Raw genomic sequence first — 21,589 nt, 5'->3', positions numbered from 1 at the left:
GGTGAGTTAACTTTATTGGTGGCGCATTGCGCCCCCCAACCCCAATATTAAAAACACTGGTGGCGCAGTGCGCCCGCCCCCCCAACCCCAGTATTAAAAACATTGGTGGTGTAGTGTGCCCCCAACTCCCTCATCCCCAGTATTAAAGTCATTGGTGGCAGTGGCAGCTTCTGATCGGAGCCCCAGCAGTGTAATCTCAGGGTTCCGATCGGGTACCATGGCAGCCAGGACTCTACTGAAGCCCTGGCTGCCATGGTAAGCACTATGCACAGGGCAGCAGGGAGAGTGTGAGGTCCTATTCACCCTCATAGATCTCTATCAGGGTGAATAGGAGAAGGGTGTTAGTAAAAAAAAAAAAAAAAAGGTAAAAAAAACACAAACACCAACATATTAAGTATAAATCACCCCCTTTCTCAATTTTACATATAAAATATATAAACAATAAATAAATAAACATATTACATATGTCGAAAAAGTCCAAATTATTAAAATATAAAAAATAGAATCCTATACGCAAATCAGTTGATTTTATCACTATGGAGGGGGCACAGTGGACTTTATTACTATGGAGGGGGCACAGAGGACATTATTACTATGGAGGGGGCACAGAGGACTATATTACTATAGAGGGGGCACAGAGATCTTTATTACTATGGAGGGGGCACAGAGGACTTTATTACTATGGAGGGGGCACATAGAACTTTATTACTATGGAGGGGGCACATAGGAATGTATTACTATGGAGGAGGCACAGAGGACTTTATTACTATGGAGTGGGCACAGAGTACTTTATTACTATGGAGGGGGCACAGAGGACTTTATTACAGTGGAGGGGGCACAGAGGACTTTATTACTATGGAGGAGGAACAGAGGATTTTATTACTATGGAGGGGGCACAGAGGACTTTATTACTATGGAGGGGGCACAGAGGACTTTATTACTATGGAGGGGGGCACAGTGGACTTTATTACTATGGAGGGGGCACAGAGGACATTATTACTATGGAGGGGGCACAGAGGACTATATTACTATAGAGGGGGCACAGAGATCTTTATTACTATGGAGGGGGCACAGAGGACTTTATTACTATGGAGGGGGCACATAGAACTTTATTACTATGGAGGGGGCACATAGGAATGTATTACTATGGAGGAGGCACAGAGGACTTTATTACTATGGAGTGGGCACAGAGTACTTTATTACTATAGAGGGGGCACAGAGGACTTTATTACAGTGGAGGGGGCACAGAGGACTTTATTACTATGGAGGAGGAACAGAGGATTTTATTACTATGGAGGGGCACAGAGGACTTTATTACTGTGGAGGGGGCACAGAGGGCTTTATTACTATGGAGGGGTCACAGAGGGCTTTATTACTATGGAGGGGGCACAGAGGGCTTTATTACTATGGAGGGGGCACAGAGGGCTTTATTACTATGGAGGGGGCACAGAGGACTTTATTACTATGGAGGGGGCACAGAGGGCTTTATTACTATGGAGGGGGCACAGAGGGCTTTATTACTATGGAGGGGGCACAGAGGGCTTTATTACTATGGAGGGGGCACATAGGACTTTATTACTATGGAGGGGCACAGAGGACTTTATTACTATGGAGGGGGCACAGAGGTCTTTATCACTATGGAGGGGGCATATAGGACTTTATTACTATGGAGGGGGCACAGAGGAATTTATTACTATGGAGGGGGCACAGTGGAATTTATTACTATGGAGGGGGCACAGAGGACTTTATTACTATGGAGGGGGGCACAGTGGACTTTATTACTATGGAGGGGGCACAGAGGACATTATTACTATGGAGGGGGCACAGAGGACTATATTACTATAGAGGGGGCACAGAGGACATTATTACTATGGAGGGGGCACAGATATCTTTATTACTATGGTGAGGGCACAGAGGACTTTATTACTATGGAGGGGGCACAGAGGACTTAATTACTATGGAGGGGGCACATAGAACTTTATTACTATGGAGGGGGCACATAGGAATGTATTACTATGGAGGAGGCACAGAGGACTTTATTACTATGGAGGGGGCACAGAGGACTTTATTACAGTGGAGGGGGCACAGAGGTCTTTATTACTATGGAGGGGGCACAGAAATCTTTATTACTATGGTGGGGGCACAGAGGACTTTATTACTATGGAGGGGGCACAGAGGACTTTATTACTATGGAGGGGGCACAGAGGGCTTTATTACTATGAAGGGGGCACAGAGATCTGTATTACTCTAGAGGGGGTACAGAGGTCTTTATCACTATGGAGGGGGCACAGAGGACTTTATTACTGTGGAGGGGGCACAGAGATCTTTATTACTATGGAGGGGCACAAAGGACTTTATTACTATGGAGGGGGCACAGAGGTCTTTATCACTATGGAGGGGGCACAGATGACTTTATTACAGTGGAGGGGGCACAGAGGACTTTAGCACTATGGAGGGGGCACAGAGGACTTTAGCACTATGGAGGGGGCACAGAGGTCTTTATCACTATGGTGCCAGCAGTCTCAGCCACAGCCACAGCCAGCAGTCAGTTCCCTTGCCATTTAATATAGACTGTTCCTACTAATGTTTATGCACTACTGTTCTAGCGTCCGTTATTGTAACGGGCTTAATGTCTACTGTACTATAATATATATGACGGGGATCCACGTGTTTATGTCGTATACATGCACATAGATATAATATACATAATACTGCGCTGCGTCTCTTCAGGAATGTGACCTCTCGGAGAGAACTGTAACAATATGGAAAGTACTGAGAGTTTATTGTGTCGTATGTGATATGCTGACAGATGTAACATGTATATAGAGATGGTATTTTTTTTTACCAATATACAATGTTAGTCATTAGGAGTCTGTGGGCAAGTTGCTGGCACTGGGGGGCAAGCTGGTGGCACTGGGAGGCAAGCTGGTGGCACTGGGAGGCAAGCTGGTGGCACTGGGAGGCAGCTGGTGGCACTGAGGGGGGCTGATGACTTTTTATAAAGAAAAATGTTCTTTTAATTAGTTTTTTGTTATTAGAGTACTTGATTAATCGTAACAAACAATCGATAGAATACTCGATTTCTAAAATAATCGTTTACTGCAGCCCTAGTGTATGGCCAGCTTTAGTTATAATTAGGCCAGGTGCCTATTCCTCCAATTAGGACCATGGGTGGAAAGACCCAGATTTAGACTTCCGCCCTGTGGGTCTGGGAGGGCTGCAGCAGGTCCTGGTTTTGAACTGTTTCAGCATTAAAAAAATATATACAAAAAAAAATAAATTACATAAAAATACATCCCTGTGTATCACTGAAAAAGATCAAAAAAAATTTAGATAACTAAACTTAAAAAAATAAATAAAAAATTGCTTTCAAAGACTCAAACTGTACTAAAGAAAAAAAAAAAATGAAAATGGGTCAGGTCAGAAAAGTCTGGTCTTGAATTAGTTAAAGAATCAGATGGTAATTCAATAGCCGGCACTGGTGTTCCAAGAAGAGGAACCCTTATGAGGAACGCAAACACTGGTTCTTAAGTAGTGTTGATCACGAATATTCGGATTGCGAATTTTAATTGCGAATATCGGCACTTCGAGAATTCGCAAATATTTCGAATTTCGCAAAATATATTCGTAATTGCGAATATTCAATTTTTGCGAAAATACCAGTTCATGCGAATTTTTATGCGACAATTTGTATGCGCATTTTATGCGAATTTTCGCAATCAAGAAAATAATGCCTGGAGATCATGAATTCTCGAATTCTCGAATATATGGCGAATATTCACCCAAATATTCGCGAAATATCGCGAATTCGAATATTGCCCCTGCCGCTCATCACTATTCTTAAGTATAAATGGTGCTCGCCTTCTTGGACACATGTCCATATAATACAATAACAAATCCAGGCAGCTCTCCATGTGTGATATTTTATTGTACCCAATGCAACGTTTTAGCTCAGAGTGAGCTGGAGAAGCGTTCACACTGAGCCAAACGTTGCATTGGGTACAATGAAGGAACAGACACGGATTGCTGCCTGGAGTATTGTTCAGAATGAACACTAGATGGCAGTCACATCAAGTAACAATGCGTGCAATAGTGACTGACCTAGAAAAATAATAATAATAGAGGAGGCATTATATCTACATCCCAAATATTAGGAACCAAACCACAATTATATTACATGAATGAGCCCTATAGACTTTGATGTAACTAGCAGGGTATCAGGCGTAGCAGCTCCTATGGGGCCCAACAACTAAGGGGGCCTATGTCCACTTAGACCATACCACCCAACTTTTTGGACGTCAGAGAGGGATACTTACAGCTCATTATGTGCAATATCCAACCACTGGCTGAGGTGGGTCATGGTGGCTGACCAGCATACACAGACATTTCCTGCCATGTGAAGTAGCAGGGAGTGGGGACGCACAGGAGACCTGGCAGCGGCGGGGGACTGGTGGGTATAATTTCTGTTTTTCTTTATTTACACCATATGCAGCTTTATTCCTACAATGGAGTTAGAGTTGCCTCCTGGCCGGCATTCTACTGCCCAAGCCAGAATTTTGCCCAGACTGCCGATACCAGCAATTATTATTAATTCTGCAAAACAACTTCAATGCTTCCTCAGTAGTGACGGACGAACATCGTCTGGGACAGTTCGCGAACGCGCGTTCGCGATCAAATGTTTGCAAACTGCATGTTTGTGGCAGGCCCCATTCACTTAAATGGCAGGTGAACCTGAAAAACCTGGTGTATCGCAGGCCTCAATCAATATTTGGTGGAAGCAGGTATATTGCACCTCTCAATCAGTATTTTGTGGAAGCTGGTATATAGAACCTCTCAATCAGTATTTTGTAGAAGCAGGTATATCAAACCCCTTAATCAGTATTTTGTAGAAGCAGGTATATCGCACCCCTCAATCATTATTTTGTAGAAGCAGGTATATCCCACCCCACAATCAGTATTTTGTGAAAAAAGGTATATAGAACACCTGAATCAATATTTGGTGGAAGCAGGCAAATTGCACCCCTCAAGCAGTATTTTATGGAAGTAGGTATATCAAACCCCTTAATCAGTATATTGTGGAAGCAGGTATATCACACCCCTCAATCAGTATTTTGGGGAAACAGGTATATCGCAGCCCTCAATCAGTATTTTGTGGAAGCAGTTATATAAAACCCCTTAATCAGTATTTTGTAAAAGCAGGTATATCGCACCCCTCAATCTTTTTTTTTTGGGGCAACAGGTATATCACACCCGTTGCAAATAGTTGTTCCAATAACGCTTGTCCATCTATATACCTGCAGTATCGCAGCAGAACCACACGCAATTGCTGCAAAATGCAAATATACTATAATATACTTTCTATGTTAGAAAGTATATTATAGGTATATCACACCCCTCAATCAGTATTTTGGGGATGCAGGTATATAGAACCACTTATTCAGCATTTTGTGGAAGAAGGTATATCACACCCCTCAATCAGTATTTTGTGGAAGCAGTTATGTAGAACCCCTTAATCAGTATTTTGTAAAAGCAGGTATATCGCACCCCTCAATCTGTGTTATGTCAAAAAAGGTATATAGAACCCCTGAATCAATATTCGGTGGAAGCAGGTATATTGCACCCCTCAATCACTATTTTGTGGAAGCTGGTGTATCGCAGGCCTCAATCAATATTTGGTGGAAGCAGGTATATCGCACCCCATAATCAGTATTTTGTGGAAGCAGGTATATCCCACCCCTCAATCAGTATTTTGTAGAAAAAGGTATATAGAAAACCTGAATCAATATTTGGTGGAAACAGGTATATTACACCCCTTAATCAGTATTTTGTGGGAGCAGGTATATTACACCCCTTAATCAGTATTTTGTGGAAGTAGGTATATCAAACCCCTCAATCAGTATTTTATAGAAGCAGGTATATAGAACTTCTTAATCAGTAATTTGTAGAAGCCGGTATATCGCACCCCTCAATCAGTATTTTATGGAAACAGGTATATAGAACCCCTGAATCAATATTTTGTAGAAACAGGTATATTACACCCCTTAATCAGTATTTTGTGGGAGCAGGTATATTACACCCCTTAATCAGTATTTTGTGGGAGCAGGTATATTGCACCCCTCAATCAGTATTTTTTGGGCAACAGGTATATCACACCCATTGCAAATAGTTGTTACAATAACGCTTGTCCATCTATGTACCTGCAGTATCGCAGCAGAACCGCACACAATTGCTGCAAAATACAAATATACTATAATATACTTTCTATGTTAGAAAGTATATTATAGGTATATCGCACCCCTCAATCAGTTTTTTTGGGGAACAGGTATATCACACCCGTTGCAATTAGTTATTCCAATAGCATTTGTCCCTCTATATAGCTGCGGTATCGCAGCAGAACCGCACACAACTGCTGCCAATACAAATTCACTATAATATACTTTCTATGTTAGAAAGTATATTATAAGTATATCACACCCCTCAGTATATCGATAGCACACCTATACTAGTCCTTAACCGCCTCCTGACCGCTTAACGCACGGATGCGTCCTGGAGGCGGTCGATTCATTCCTCCTGGACGCATCCGTGCGTCATCTCGCGAGATGCGAGATTTCGGACTGAGCCGGCCCGCGCATGCGCAACGCGGGACGGGAAATGAACGAGAACAATTTCGTCACCAGCCTGCCAGCCAATGATCATTGCTGGCAGGCTGGCGATTTTTAAAATGTCAAATCAGATCTATAATAGTATTAGTGTCACCTTAGTTTGCCTTCCACCCAAAACACAATGTTTGCCCGATCAGGCCTGATCGGTCGCCCACACGTGCGTTCACCCACGCCCACCCCGCCGCAGTGCGCCCACACGTGCGTTCACTGCACATTCACTTCACAAGCGATGCAGCGATAAAAAAAATCCATTTTGATATTTTTGATCAATCGCAGCAGCCTCCGGTACTTCGCTAGCCTCCCATTTGTAAGACAGTCTTGCTTTTTTTCTTTGGTAGTCTCAGGGAATACCCCTAAATTTAGTTGCCCAAATGTCAAACAGGGGGTATTCTTCTGAAGAGGCCTACAGGCTTCTTACACAGTCGGATGAGGTATGGGAACCCTCATCTGATGAATCTAGCGGGTCAGAATATGAACCTGTAGAAAGCAGTGGCAGTCTGACTCAAAGTTCGGACGAAGAGGTTGAGGTCCCTGATACCACCAGGCGTACCCGGCCCCGTGTCGCTAGACCACAGGTTGCGCAGGATCCGCTTCAAGGGCAGCAGAGTGGGGCTGGCGCTGTCGGATTACGCGGTGAGGCATACATCAGCAGCGCAGCCCATCCTGGACCTAGTACCAGCACTGCCGTACAACATGGTGAAGTGGCGAGCACCAGAAGGGCAGTTGAAGCTGGTACGGTGGCACGTGCAGTAGTTACCCCGTCGCAGCCACCACACAGACAGGCCCGTAGAGCCCCTAGAATCCCTGAGGCGCTGGCAAACCCTCATTGGCAGTCCCCAACTTCAGCCGCACCTGTAGTTCCCCCTTTCACCGCCCAGTCTGAAGTTCGGGTTGAGACAGCTCAGATCGGTTCGGCCCTAGGATTTTTTGAGCTGTTCTTGACTGCGGAGCTCTTGGACTTAGTTGTGGCAGAAACAAATCGGTATGCCACACAATTTATAACCGCCAACCCGGGAAGCTTTTATGCCCAGCCTTTCCGGTGGAAACCATTCCAAGTTTCCAAAATTAAAATTTTTCTGGGCCTTCTCCTCAACATGGGTCTAACTAAAAAGCATGAATTGCGGTCATATTGGTCCACGAACCCAATTCATCACATGCCCATGTTCTCTGCTGCTATGTCCAGGACACGATTTGAGACCATCCTGCGTTTCCTGCACTTTAGCGACAACACCACCTCCCGTCCCAGAGGCCACCCAGCTCTTGACCGGCTCCACAAAATTCGGCCCCTCATAGACCACTTCAACCAGAAATTAGCAGATTTGTATACCCCTGAGCAAAACATCTGCATAGACGAGTCCCTAATACATTTTACTGGGCACCTTGGCTTCAAACAATACATCCCAAGCAATCGGGCCCGGTATGGGGTCAAATTGTATAAGCTCTGTGAAAGGGCCACAGGCTATACCCACAAATTTTGTGTCTATGAGAGAAAAGATCAGACCCTGGAGCCGGTCGGTTGCCCTGACTACCTGGGGAGCAGTGGGAAGAAAGTCTGGGACTTGGTGTCACCCTTATTTGGCAAGGGGTACCATCTTTATGTGGACAATTTCTACACAAGTGTGGCCCTCTTCAGGCAATTGTTTCTAGAACAGATTGGCTGCTGTGGCACCGTGCGAACTAGTCGCGCGGGCTTCCCCCAACGGCTCATTACCACCCGTCTTGCAAGAGGGGAGAGGACTGCCTTGTGTAACCAAGAACTGCTTGCGGTGAAATGGAGAGACAAGCGTGACGTTTACATGCTCTCCTCCATTCACGCAGACACGACAATCCAAATTGAGCGAGCAACCCGTGTCATTGAAAAGCCCCTCTAAGTCCACGACTATAACCTTCACGTGGGAGGGGTGGACTTCAATGACCAGATGTTGTCTCCGTATTTAGTGTCCCGCCGCACCAGATGCTGGTATAAGAAGGTGTCTGTATATTTAATTCAATTGGCTCTGTATAATAGTTTTGTTCTCTACAGTAAGGCTGGGAGAACAGGATCCTTCCTCAAATTTCAGGAAGAGATCATCGAGAACCTCCTGTACCCAGGAGGTTCCGTGGCCCCATCCACCAGTGTAGTGAGCCGTCTACACGAGCGGCATTTCCCCAATGTCGTTCCTGGTACCTCAACCCAGCCGTCACCCCGAAAAAGATGTTGTATCTGCAGCAGGAGTGGAATAAGGCGTGACACCAGCTATTTCTGTCCTGACTGCCCTGACCACCCTGCCCTAAGCTTAGGGGAGTGTTTCTGGAAGTACCACACACAGGTACACCTAGCATAGGGATCACATCTCACAGGACAGGCACACAGGGTTATTAGGGCCCATTCACACACAGAGCTGCTGCAAACCTCTCCTTTCACCTGGGACAAAGTGCATAATGCACTTCGCCGCATCTCTGGGCGATTTGCGCTTTGCACATTGTCCCATGGGGAAGGAGAGGTTTGTCCTATAAAGGAAAAAAAATAAATAAAAAATCACCAGTAAGCAAAAAGGTTAACGTTCAGTTCAAAACGTATCGGGTGACAGGACGTGAAGAGTAACAGGACATGAAGAGAACCTAAATTCAGGTGACCGGACAAGAGGAGAACCTGAACGTATCAGGTGACAGGACACGAAAAAGAACCTGAACGTATCAGGTGACAGAACACGAAGAGAACCTGAACGTATCAGGTGACAGGACACGAAGAGAACCTGAACGAATCAGGTGACAGGACACGAAGCGAACCTGAACGTATCAGGTGACAGGACACAAAACGAACCTGAACGTATCAGGTGACAGGACACGAAGCGAACCTGAATGTATCAGGTGACAGGACGTGAAGAGTAACAGGACATGAAGAGAACCTAAATTCAGGTGACCGGACATGAGGAGAACCTGAACGTATCAGGTGACAGGACACGAAAAAGAACCTGAACATATCAGGTGACAGGACACGAAGAGAACCTGAATGTATCAGGTGACAGGACACGAAGAGAACCTGAATGTATCAGGTGACAGGACACGAAAAATTATTATTATTATTATTATTTTTTTTTGCGCGCAGTGCTTCAAGGACTGAAGCGGGGATGAGGTGAGGCTGGCGCCGGCCGTCCGGAGGGTGAGTGGCGGTATGGCTTGAGCTCCTCTGGACTCAGGTGGACCAGGACCCAGGAGCAGAGCCCGGCTGCATACCCCCGCAAAGGCCGGAGAGCATCACTCAGGGGGATGCATCCGGGCTCCTAGCAAGGAGATCCCGGGCGTCAGATGCGCAGCCAGCCCCCCAGGAAGAGAAACGGCGAGGCAGGGGTTAATGCCGGCATGCGGCGGAACAGCGGGCCTCCTGACACATGTCTCAGAGACCGGACCCCCCGTGCCCCAAAGAGAAGAGCAATGAGTAGACCGGTCCCGAGAACGGCGCAGGAGCAGGGAACTAATGAGCGGCAGAGAAGGCGGGGTGTCCCGGCTGTGGGTGGGAGCCGAGGCAGCGGGGCGGCCACGTGTGAATGCAGGAGACCAGTGAGCGGCGAAGGCAGTCGACACCCGACCTGCAGGAGAATGAAGGCACCGTGCCTATTTACCGATGCCGCAGAGGAGATCGACGGAGCAGGGGGGCGCAGTCGCCGCTACACGCTGGAGCTGGGGAGCCGGAACCGGAAGTCGCACAGGTAAGACGTCACCACCGCGCGATGCCGACACCTGGGAGGAGGCCGTGCGGCCGGCTAAATACCCTATGCCCCTCCCACAAATGCAGGCTGGGAATCCAGCCTGCCATACATGTTCTGTTCAAAAGTTATTATAAAGTTAATACAATTATTGCGTTGCGGCCTGTTTTTTTTTTTTTTTTACCTTCCAGGTGGACCAACCGATCGACTAGCTGCAGCACCGATGTGCATTCTGACAGAAGCATTGCGCTGCTGTCAGATTACACACAAATCGGTGTATGCGGCGCTGCAAGACGAGATTTCTCCTCTGCAGTAAAAGATACGTTTGCCGAGGCATATGAGCTGAGGAGGTGGCGGTGTTCATATGCTTTGGCAAACACTTTGTATATAAAAAAAATAAAAAATAAATCCCGGCAATGATTTATTCATTCACATCGATTGATGTGAATGGAGAAATTGGGTTTGCCAGGGCATACGAGCTAAGCGGGTGTGGATGTTGGGCGGAGCTCCTATGTCCTGGCAGACGCCTTTCCCCTCCTTTTTTTTTTGGGCAGATATTTTTTCATCCACATTGATCGATGCAAATGAAGAAATCTGTGCCGTTCATTTTCTTCTTTCAGCCCAGAGGCTGAACGGAAAAAAAAATATCTCATTACCTGTATGCTCAATATAAGGAGAATAGCAGAAACTACTAATGCTGGCCATACATGTAATGATTGCGGAGACCCTCAAATGCCAGGGCAGTACAAACACCCCACAAATGACCCCATTTCAGAAAGAAGACACCCCAAGGTATTCGCTGAGGGGCATATTGAGTCCATGAAAGATTGAAATTTTTGTCCCAAGTTAGCGGAAAGTGAGACTTTGTGAGAAAAAAAAAATAAATTCCGCTAACTTATGCCCAAAAAAAAAATTATATGAACTCGCCAGGCCCCTCATTAAATACCTTGGGGTGTCTTCTTTCCAAAATGGGGTCACATGTGGGGTATTTATACTGCCCTGGCTTTTTAGGGGCCCTAAAGCGTGAGAAGAAGTCTGGGATCCAAATGTCAAAAAATGCCCTCCTAAAAGGAATTTGGGCACCTTTGCGCATCTAGGCTGCAAAAAAGTGTCACACATGTGGTATTGCCGTACTCAGGAGAAGCTGGGGAATGTGTTTTGGGGTGTTATTTTACATATACCCATGCTGGGTGAGAAAAATATCTTGGTCAAATGCCAACTTTGCATAAAAAAATTGGGAAAAGTTGTCTTTTGCCAAGATATTTCTCTCACCCAGCATGGGTATATGTAAAATGACACCCCAAAACACATTCCCCAACTTCTCCTGAGTACGGCGATACCAGATGTGTGACACTTTTTTGCAGCCTAGGTGGGCAAAGGGGCACACATTCCAAAGTGCACCTTTCGGATTTCACCGGTCATGCCAGGGCAGTATAACTACCCCACAAGTGATCCCATTTTGGAAAGAAGACACCCCAAGGTATTTAGTGATGGGCATAGTGAGTTCCTGGAAGTTTTTATTTTTTGTCACAAGTTAGTGGAATATGAGACTTTGTAAGAAAAAAAAACAATCATCATTTTCCGCTAACTTGTGACAAAAAATAAAAAGTTCTATGAACTCACTATGCCCATCAGCGAATACCTTAGGGTGTCTACTTTCCGAAATGGGGTCATTTGTGGGGTGTTTCTACTGTCTGGGCATTGTAGAACCTCAGGAAACATGACAGGTGCTCAGAAAGTCAGAGCTGCTTCAAAAAGCGGAAATTCATATTTTTGTACCATAGTTTGTAAACGCTATAACTTTTACCCAAACCCTTTTTTTTTGTGCCCAAACATTTTTTTTTTTTATCAAAGACATGTAGAACAAAAAATTTAGCGATAAATTTATATATGGATGTTGTTTTTTTTGCAAAATTTTACAACTGAAAGTGAAAAATGTCATTTTTTTTGCAAAAAAATCATAAAATTTCGATTAGTATTAAGGCTGATATCAGCCTGTATTTGTGGGCAGGGCGTAAGTTCCCTATATATACCCACAACTCCTACCCACCGGGGGTGTGTCTCACTTACCCCCATGGGAGGAGCCACATCTTCCTGCCAGCACGTGCAAGCATCACGGTTGTTCCAAGTTTCGGTTCACTACACGGTATAGTGCAATACTTTGCGTTTCTGGTCCGTCACCAGGTAAGTACTTGTCCAATGGAGCGCACTGCATACTTGCGGCCACGGGTCGGTCTCCCCTTCTCGCAGATGGCGTGCGGTTCACGGTGGAACGCACACGTGACCGCCGGGCCTCCTCAGGCGTCTGTTTTTCTTTAGTGCGATTCGCTGCACAGCGCTTCGTTCCTGAGAGAGGTCTTCGTCTCAGGTAAGTCCCTGGAGCATGGTGCTCCTGTATGTTCACGGCCGGCAGCAGCGCTCCCCTCAAATCGTCCTGCGGTCCAAGGCGGAACGCACATACTTCCGCCCGCCTCCTTCAGTCACTTCCGGCAGAGCGCAGATCGTCCCTTTCACACATACCTGCAGGAGCCGCACCGGAGACCATACTTCGATAGCATGAGGTACAGCTGTAAGACTGAAGCGGGTGGCGCTGGATTCCTGGTCTCACATCAGGGTCTTGTCTGTTGCTCCCATGGCGACACGGCCAGACATGCAGAGGACGGGTCACCAACTCTCATGCGGCGATGTTCTGGTATGGTGCCGTTACTAGCTGGTCTCTTACTCACAGATATTCTTAGGCTATGCCATTTCTCCTGTTCAGATGGATGAGGTCTGAGAAGGGTTTTCGCCTCCAGCAAGGTCCATCTCTGTGCCCCCACGCCCTGCAGTTGACCAGCTCACCCCACATGTCACTCCAAAAAAAAAAAAAAAAAAAAATTAAAAAATCCCCAGCACATAGCCAGTTGAGTCATCCAGCCCATGCAGGCCAGGATGTTCATATTAAGGCGTCACCCCGCCAGCAAGCGCCGAGGGTCCGAGTTCACTTGGTAGTCGCACTTTTCACTCACGGCAGGCTGGGAGGTTTCATCATATCTCACCTAGATTGTACAGGCCAAGGTCAGTTTTTGTAGGTCACCTGGATCGTCCAGGCCAAGTCTATGCCGCATGTTACCTGGATCGCCCAGGCATGTTTAATGTGTTACGCCACCTGGTTCGTCCAGGCATAGTCTAATGTTATATGTCACCTGGATCGTCCAGGACATGTTTTATGTGCGTATCACCTGGATCATCCAGGCCTAGTCTAATGTTGTATGTCACCTGGATCGTCCGGGCCGCGTCTCATGTTGTATGTTACCTGGATCGTCCAGGCAAGTTCAGTATGGTATGTCACCTGGATCGTCCAGGCCCAGCCTCAATGTTGTTTGTTACCTGGATCGTCCAGGCCTAGTCCAATGTTGTATGTTACCTGGAGCGCCCAGGCCTAGTCCAATGTTGTATGTTACCTGGATCGTCCAGGCCTAGTCTAATGTTGTATGTCACCTGGATCGTCCAGGCCTAGCCTCAATGTTGTTTGTTACCGGATCGTCCAGGCCTAGTCTAATGTTGTATGTTACCTGGATCGTCCAGGCCGAGTTCAATGTTGTATCTCACCTGGATCGTCCAGGCCGAGTTCAATGTTGTATGTTACCTGGATCGTCCAGGCCGAGTTCAATGTCGTATGTTACCTGGATCGTCCAGGCCGAGTTCAATGTCGTATGTTACCTGGATCGTCCAGGCCGAGTTCAATGTTGTATGTTACCTGGATCGTCCAGGCCATGATTAATGTTGCATGTCACCTGGATCGCCCAGGTTCAGCCGCTGCCGTTACCAGCTATGTCTTTGTATGTCACCTGGATCGTCCAGGCCGAGTTAAGTGTCATATGTCACCTGGATCGTCCAGGCCGAGTTTAATGTTGTATGTTACCTGGATCGTCCAGGCCGAGTTCAATGTTGTATGTCACCTCGATCGTCCAGGCCGAGTTCAATGTTGTATGTTACCTGGATCGTCCAGGCCGAGTTCAATGTTGTATGTTACCTGGATCGTCCAGGCCGAGTTCAATGTCGTATGTTACCTGGATCGTCCAGGCCGAGTTCAATGTCGTATGTTACCTGGATCGTCCAGGCCGAGTTCAATGTTGTATGTTACCTGGATCGTCCAGGCCGAGTTCAATGTTGTATGTTACCTGGATCGTCCAGGCCGAGTTCAATGTTGTATGTTACCTGGATCGTCCAGGCCGAGTTCAATGTTGTATGTTACCTGGATCGTCCAGCCCATGATTAATGTTGCATGTCACCTGGATCGCCAGGTTCAGCCGCTGCAGTTACCAGCTATGTCTTTCTCTGTTACCTGAATCGTCCAGGCCATGTTAAATGACGTATGTCACCGGGACCGCCCAGGTTCAGCTACTGCCGATAGCATGCCATGTCATTAATCTTGTCTCTTAGATCACCCAGGACAAGCTAAATGTATGGGTGACAACTGGACCGTCAGGCCCAACTGCTGCTGTTACCACGCTATATGTCATGTTAAAGCTGCCACACCCCACTTAAGTCTATTCAGGCTCGGCCTTTAGTTAGGGGGCTCCTGGACGGTCAAGGGGTCTCGTGGTCCTCATCCGATCTCCACGGCTACGTTATTCAGTCTCCTTAATGTTCCCCTCAGATTCCTAGATGTGTCTTCCGGCCACTATCGTTCTCAAATCAGTCAAAGCCTCCACAAGGTAAGAAACGCGCAACAAGGGTAAAGGCGGTTTCAGCAGCGAAACATCTCATAAGACAGTCGTTAGCTCCAAACACGACCAGGAATTACAGAGCTGGGTTGAAAGCGTTCGACAGTTTAGACTTCTCCATGCTCAGGGCAGTTGGGATGAAATATCGTACACATTGGCGTCCATAGCTTTCTGTTTCTCCCAACAGAGGCTTTCGTACAATACCATCAGGATTGAGCCAGCGGCCTCTAACACCACTTCATACGTAGTAACCCAGGTCGCTCTTCCAAAGATGCATAAAATTTTAAAATAAATAAAATACAAAGCAGGCTTCCGCCCGCAGACGGCCAGTGTCCAGCGAGTTGTTCAGGGAATTGTCTTCTGCACTGGACGGCAACCCTTTTGGGCCCTTTTCCAGCGGTAACTCAAGCTGTAAGAAACAGTCATGTAATGTGTCTAAGTTTCGTTATCCTGGTAAACTGTGTTAAAATTTAATGTATAATGCTATTCTAGTAATACAGATAAATGTAAATGCCTGCAGTATTCGTTTGGTCAGTAGATGGCAGCATATGACCAATTTGCATTAAAGTTTGCCATAGAGAAAGTGTATTAATGTGGTAGTGGCTCTTTAAAACAGCAGTAAGTGTTTAAGTGACACGCCCCTTATGATGTCAGCCTGCCTCAGTGTGAGCAGGAGGAATGAGGAAGAGAGGCTGGAACTATAACGGCTGCCATCTTGGCTAGATAGAAAGCAAGTTCTGTGCTGTGTAAGACGTGTGTGGATATACTAAAGGACGTTCCTGTGCAGCCAAGCTGTGTGAACTTCAGTCTAGAGACGGATGGAGTATAAAGAGACCGTGCATTTAGTGAAGCCAAGTTAAAAAGGACTGTGTGCAGCAGCTAACCTGTGGAGCCGACATTGGGCTGAGTGGATTGCCCCAAACAGTAAAGAGACTCACAGTGCTGTCGAGGTACCGGACAGTCACTGTAAAATTCTGGATTATATCCATCTGGTTTCCGGCCTGCTGAGGAGGACTTCTTTGTTGCGGATCCTGCGCTGGTTATAAAGGAAAAGGACGACATCGGGCCCCACCGTGCACTTCCACAAACTGTAAGAGGTCCACTTGGACCACTGGGATAAGGGGGGTGCGCACCCGCTTGAAAGTTAGGGTCAGTTAGGGATAGTTCCTGGGACTGCTATTCCTTAGTGTCCGCACTGCGAACACGGACACAGCAAAGGTGGAAATTGTTGTAGTATTTGACTTGAATTGTTCATACTGTTTTATTGTTAACCTGCTTCTATTAATTGATAGTAAATGCAATTTTCTTAATCTTGACTTCTGCGTACGCACTCTTTTCTGGTTGCGGAGTCATACCACCTGCCTTGCTCTCGGTTCACAAATTGGCGTAGTCGGCAGGATCCGCCTACCAGAATGGACGGCGACGCACCCGTTAGGAGGGATGGTGCTGGAGGAAGAATGCCAGCAGGGGCTGTAATGAGTCAGTTAGCAAAGTTTGATGGCAATAATATGTCTGTGAGTGTGTGGGCAGAGCAGATACGAATGGTACAGCGCATGTACCAGACCGCACCAGAAGTACTAGTAGAGCTAGCCATATTGACGTTACAAGGAGATGCTAAGACTACAGTGATATTGCGGCCATTTGAACAAAGACAGACATTTGAGCAAGTTGTCCAAATTCTAGAAACTATTTATGGAGAAACCGCATTGCTGGGGTCCCTGCAGGCACGGTTCTTCCAGAGGGTACAAAAGGAGAATGAAAGTCTCCCTCAGTATGCAAATGCCCTACAAGAACTGCTCCGAGATATTCAAGGGAAGGAAAGAGGGGGCTCACCAGCCTTCTGTAACCCTGATCGGACACTCCGTGACCAGTTTGTTCTGGGGATCCGTGATGGCAGCTTGACTGTTGCTATGCAGGACTTTATACGAAGGGAGACTGATGCTAAATTTCATGACGTACAGGTGGAGGCCATCTCACGTGCCAATAGTATGGTTCAGAAGCCTCAGACCGCAGTTGGAGTTACATTGTCGCAGGGGGCTAGCTCTGGCCCAGAAACAGTGGATAAAGGGACAGTTAAAGAGATACTTACAGTAATGCAGAAATTGCAAGAGCAAATGGAACACCTACAAACCAATTGTAATGAGAATTCTATGAGAATTGCAGGCCTCCAGAAAACTAGAGATGAAGGGGTGGGCCGTTCATACCAAGAAGGTCAGAATCACCCACAACCCTGCTGGAGGGATGAGGATAGGACCTACCGAAGGTGTCCCAATAATGTAGTACAACTCTCAGGAGAGAATGATGGGGCTTACCGAAGGGGCCCAAAGCGATGGCCAGAGCGACGGGAAGTACGCTGCTGGGAGTGTGGACGCGTGGGCCACATTGCTGCTAGATGTCCAGAGCAGCGACAAGCTTATGAGAGACCGCCGTTAAAACTGAAATCCCCTGCTGCAGTAGGGCGGGCAGTAGGGGAAACTGAGAAGGAGACTATGAGAGGAGAATGCCCTGAAGAGGATCTGATCGCTGCAAGTCCCATCATACAGATGGAATTGGAAGGTATTCCGGTTACCGGGATGATTGACACGGGTTCCCAAGTAACGACCCTGAGTAGAGACTGTTACGAACGGTATTTTCAGCGACATGTGAAATATGATCCCCATACATTCATACGAGTGGTCGCAGCTAATCAGTTACCAGTACCGGTGGTGGGAGTGGCCTGGATGAATGTCAGATTATGTGGCCAAGATCTAGGCAAGAAAGGCATTGTGGTAGTACAGGAGTCACATGAAGTAAAGGTCCCTGTCATCTTGGGGATGAATGTGTTAAAAGAATTGGATCAGATTCTCTTTGAAAAGAAAGGTCACGGTTATTGGAGAGAAACCACTAGCCATCGGCCTACTCAAACGGCCTTCCAGCGGCTGGTCCGAACATGTGGCTTACAGAAAAGTTCAGATGCACAGTGTCCTCTTGCTCGAATTTCGGTCCCTCTGCATACAAAAGTTACGTTCCCACCCAGACGGGAGATGATAGTGTCCATGCCTGTGGGCACCTGTAGGAAACTAGAGGGCATAGCTGTGTTGATAGAACCACTGCCGACAGCCGGAAAAAGTGTTGATCCGCTAGTAGCCCGTTCCTTGGCAGTAGTCCGCAATGGGAGAGTACCCCTCCGATGTGTGAACACTCAGGATCAGAGTGTAGACCTAGCCCCAGGAAGGCTGCTGGCTAACCTCTATGTGACTCCGGAGGAAGTGAGGAAAGCGACCCCGATGCAGTTGAGGCCGGCTGAACGAGGTGAATGGGCCGTAACCGTGTCTATGGGGGAAGGCGAGAACCCCACCCCTAAATGGAATGGCGGTGTAATTCGAGAACAGATGAAGATAGAGACTTCTTTGTGTTCTCTGGAACAGATCCGGAAGGTAGATGAACTGTTATGGGAAAACCGCACAACCTTTGCACATCATGCTGAAGATTTTGGATGTACGACAGGGATCTACCATGAGATTCCCACAGGAGACACCCCTCCAATCAGAGAGCGCTACCGACAAATTCCTCCACAGATGTATCAGGAGGTGAAAGAACTGTTGACCCAGATGCTGCAGAATGGGATCATTCAAGAAAGCCAAAGTCCCTGGGCAGCTCCAGTGGTACTAGTAAGGAAGAAAGATGGGTCCATTCGGTTTTGCGTAGACTATCGAAAGTTGAATACCTGCACCGTACGAGATTCCTACCCCTTACCTCGGATTGAGGAGTCCCTTTCAGCACTAGGAAGAGCCCGCTACTTCTCCTCACTAGACCTGGCTAGTGGGTATTGGCAGGTGCCAATGGCCGAGAAAGATAAGGAAAAGACAGCCTTTATCTTGCCCATGGGACTATACGAATTTAACCGGATGCCCTTTGGATTGACAAATGCACCTGGAACGTTTCAACGATTGATGGAGAAATGTCTTGGTGACTTCAACTTTGAATTCACTCTCATCTACTTGGATGACATTATAGTGTACTCTGCAACCTTTGAGGACCATCTCCGCCAGTTGGGACAAGTATTTCAACGATTGCGGGAACATGGGCTCAAACTGAAACCCAGTAACTGTCGGTTGTTTCAATCTGAAATTGATTACTTGGGTCATTGTGTATCAGGAGAAGGGGTGAGGCCGTCAAGGGACAAGATAGCGGCTGTTCAAGACTGGCCGACACCGACTACCCTGCGAGAAGTGAGGGCGTTCCTGGGAGTAGCCGGCTACTATCGACGGTTTATTAAGGACTTTGCTAGAGTAGCAGCGCCACTTAATGCTCTCCTACGAGGCACCGCCGGGGGTCCGAAGAACCGGTCTGTGAAATGGGGCCCTGAACAGGAACACGCCTTCCAGGCATTGAAGGATGCTCTTACAACGGCCCCAATCTTAGCGTATGCTGATTACCACTTGCCCTTCCAGCTATATACCGATGCAAGCCTGTATGGTCTCGGAGCGGTGCTATCTCAGTTCCAGGATGGCCAAGAGCGTGTCATAGCATATGCCAGCCGATCCTTGCGAGATTCTGAGAGAAACCCTGACAATTATAGTTCATTCAAGTTAGAACTGTTGGCACTGGTATGGGCCATGACTGAGAAATTCTCTGAGTATTTGACCGGAGCTGAAGTCTTAGTACTGACTGACAACAACCCATTGGCTCACCTGGAAAATGCCAAGCTCGGGGCTTTGGAGCAGAGGTGGATAGCCCAAATGTATAAGTTCAATTACCGCATTAAGTATCGGTCCAAGACGGAGAACCAAAATGCCGATGGACTTTCTAGGGTAACTACCCAGGCCCCCAGCGGAGACGTGGATCATGAGTTGGAGCATGTGGAGATGCCTGACTTCAGCAGATTTTCACAAGCCTTGGTCACTGCTATGCAGTGTGCAGTGGAAGGGACCGAAACGGCTCCTTTCTTTGGCCCCTCACTACAGGAATGGGTGCAAATACAGCAGGCCCATGAGGGGCTTGCGAAAATGATCAAGTGTGTTGAGAAAGGCAAGAAGCCCTGTAAAGAGGAAAGAGAACGACTGACCCGTGAAATGCTATTAGTCCTGAGTCAGTGGGAAAAGTTAGAGATGAAAAATGGAGTGCTATGCCGAAAGGTATATCTGCCTTCTGAAATCGACATTTGTTACCAAATCGTAGTGCCTAGTGAACTGGCTCAATCATTGGCTCTTGAGGCTCATAATAAGAATGGACATTTTGGTCATGAGAAGACCTTTCGTTGGCTACAGCGACTGATTTACTGTCCAGCTCTCCGTCAAATGGTCGAAGAAGTATGTCATAGATGTCGAACTTGTGAGATCCATAAGGCAATAGAACAAAGAGCTCCCCTGCAAACCATAGTGACCCAGGAACCTTTGGAGATCGTCATGATAGACTACCTAATGGTGGGCCCATCCAACAGTGGGCACCAGTACTGCCTTGTAATGGTGGACCACTTCACCAAATTTGCGGTGGTGACCGCCACCAAGGACCAGACCGCTGAGTCAGCAGCTCGAGCCCTATGCCAAGATTTCATCCGAGTGTACGGGTGTCCACAACGCATCCACTCTGACCAAGGGGCTTGCTTTGAGGGACATGTAATGAAAGAAGTTCAACGTATCTACGGGATAAAGAAGTCGCACACGACTCCATACCATCCCCAAGGAAACGGAGCCTGCGAACGATTTAATAGAACTCTGCTACAGATGGTGCGGACTTTGGAGGAGGACAAGAAGTTACAGTGGCCTCAGTTCTTGTCTGAGATGGTGTGGGCCTATAACAATCAGGTCCATTCTTCAACGGGGTATTCTCCTTATACTCTCCTCTTTGGACGGTCTGGGCGAAGTGTCGGAGAGTTACAGTTAAATGATGTGGATGGGTTCCCTCCAAGAGATCCAGCCTCCTGGGTGCGAGCACACCGGCAGAGACTTGAGACAGTTCATCGATTGGTGCGACAGCGTCTGCAAGAAAATTCTCATCCTGATAAGACCCCGGGTGCAAAGGGCACCATTGCAGCCAGGTGACCTGGTGCTGGTACGTGTCAAGAAGCCTCAAGGAAAATTGGAAAGCAGGTGGGAGGCTGTGCCATATCGTGTAGTTGCCCGCAAATATGCAAATGGACCTGTGTACGAAGTTCAGAAGGAAGGAACTGATTGTGTCCGAGTACTTCACAGAAATATGTTGCGCCTGTGTCAATCTGAAGAAGCAAATTGTGATGGAACTGATAATGTCAACGAGCTCCCACAGTCCGAGACTGGTGGTGTGGAATGGGCTTACGATGATGAGGATGATTGTTGGCCAATCCCCGCTCCTGAGGATGTTCCACCTGTGACTAGTGTGCCCCCAGCCTGTGCCCCCTATGATGCGGAGTCTGCTGGTCCTTCTCAGCCTATGGCTACAGTACCCCAGAGTATACCAGTGGTTCTCAGACGCACCACTAGACCAAATGCTGGCATTCCCCCTGTTCGGTATGCGCAGGACGAGTTTATTTGGCCTGCCATACAACGGTACATTACCACTCTACATATAAGAG

The sequence above is a fragment of the Bufo gargarizans genome, chromosome 2, assembly GCF_014858855.1.
Source record: "Bufo gargarizans isolate SCDJY-AF-19 chromosome 2, ASM1485885v1, whole genome shotgun sequence".
Taxonomy (NCBI): domain Eukaryota; kingdom Metazoa; phylum Chordata; class Amphibia; order Anura; family Bufonidae; genus Bufo; species Bufo gargarizans.
The sequence above is the reverse complement of the archived record's forward strand: the minus strand, read 5'-3'. Positions refer to the sequence as shown.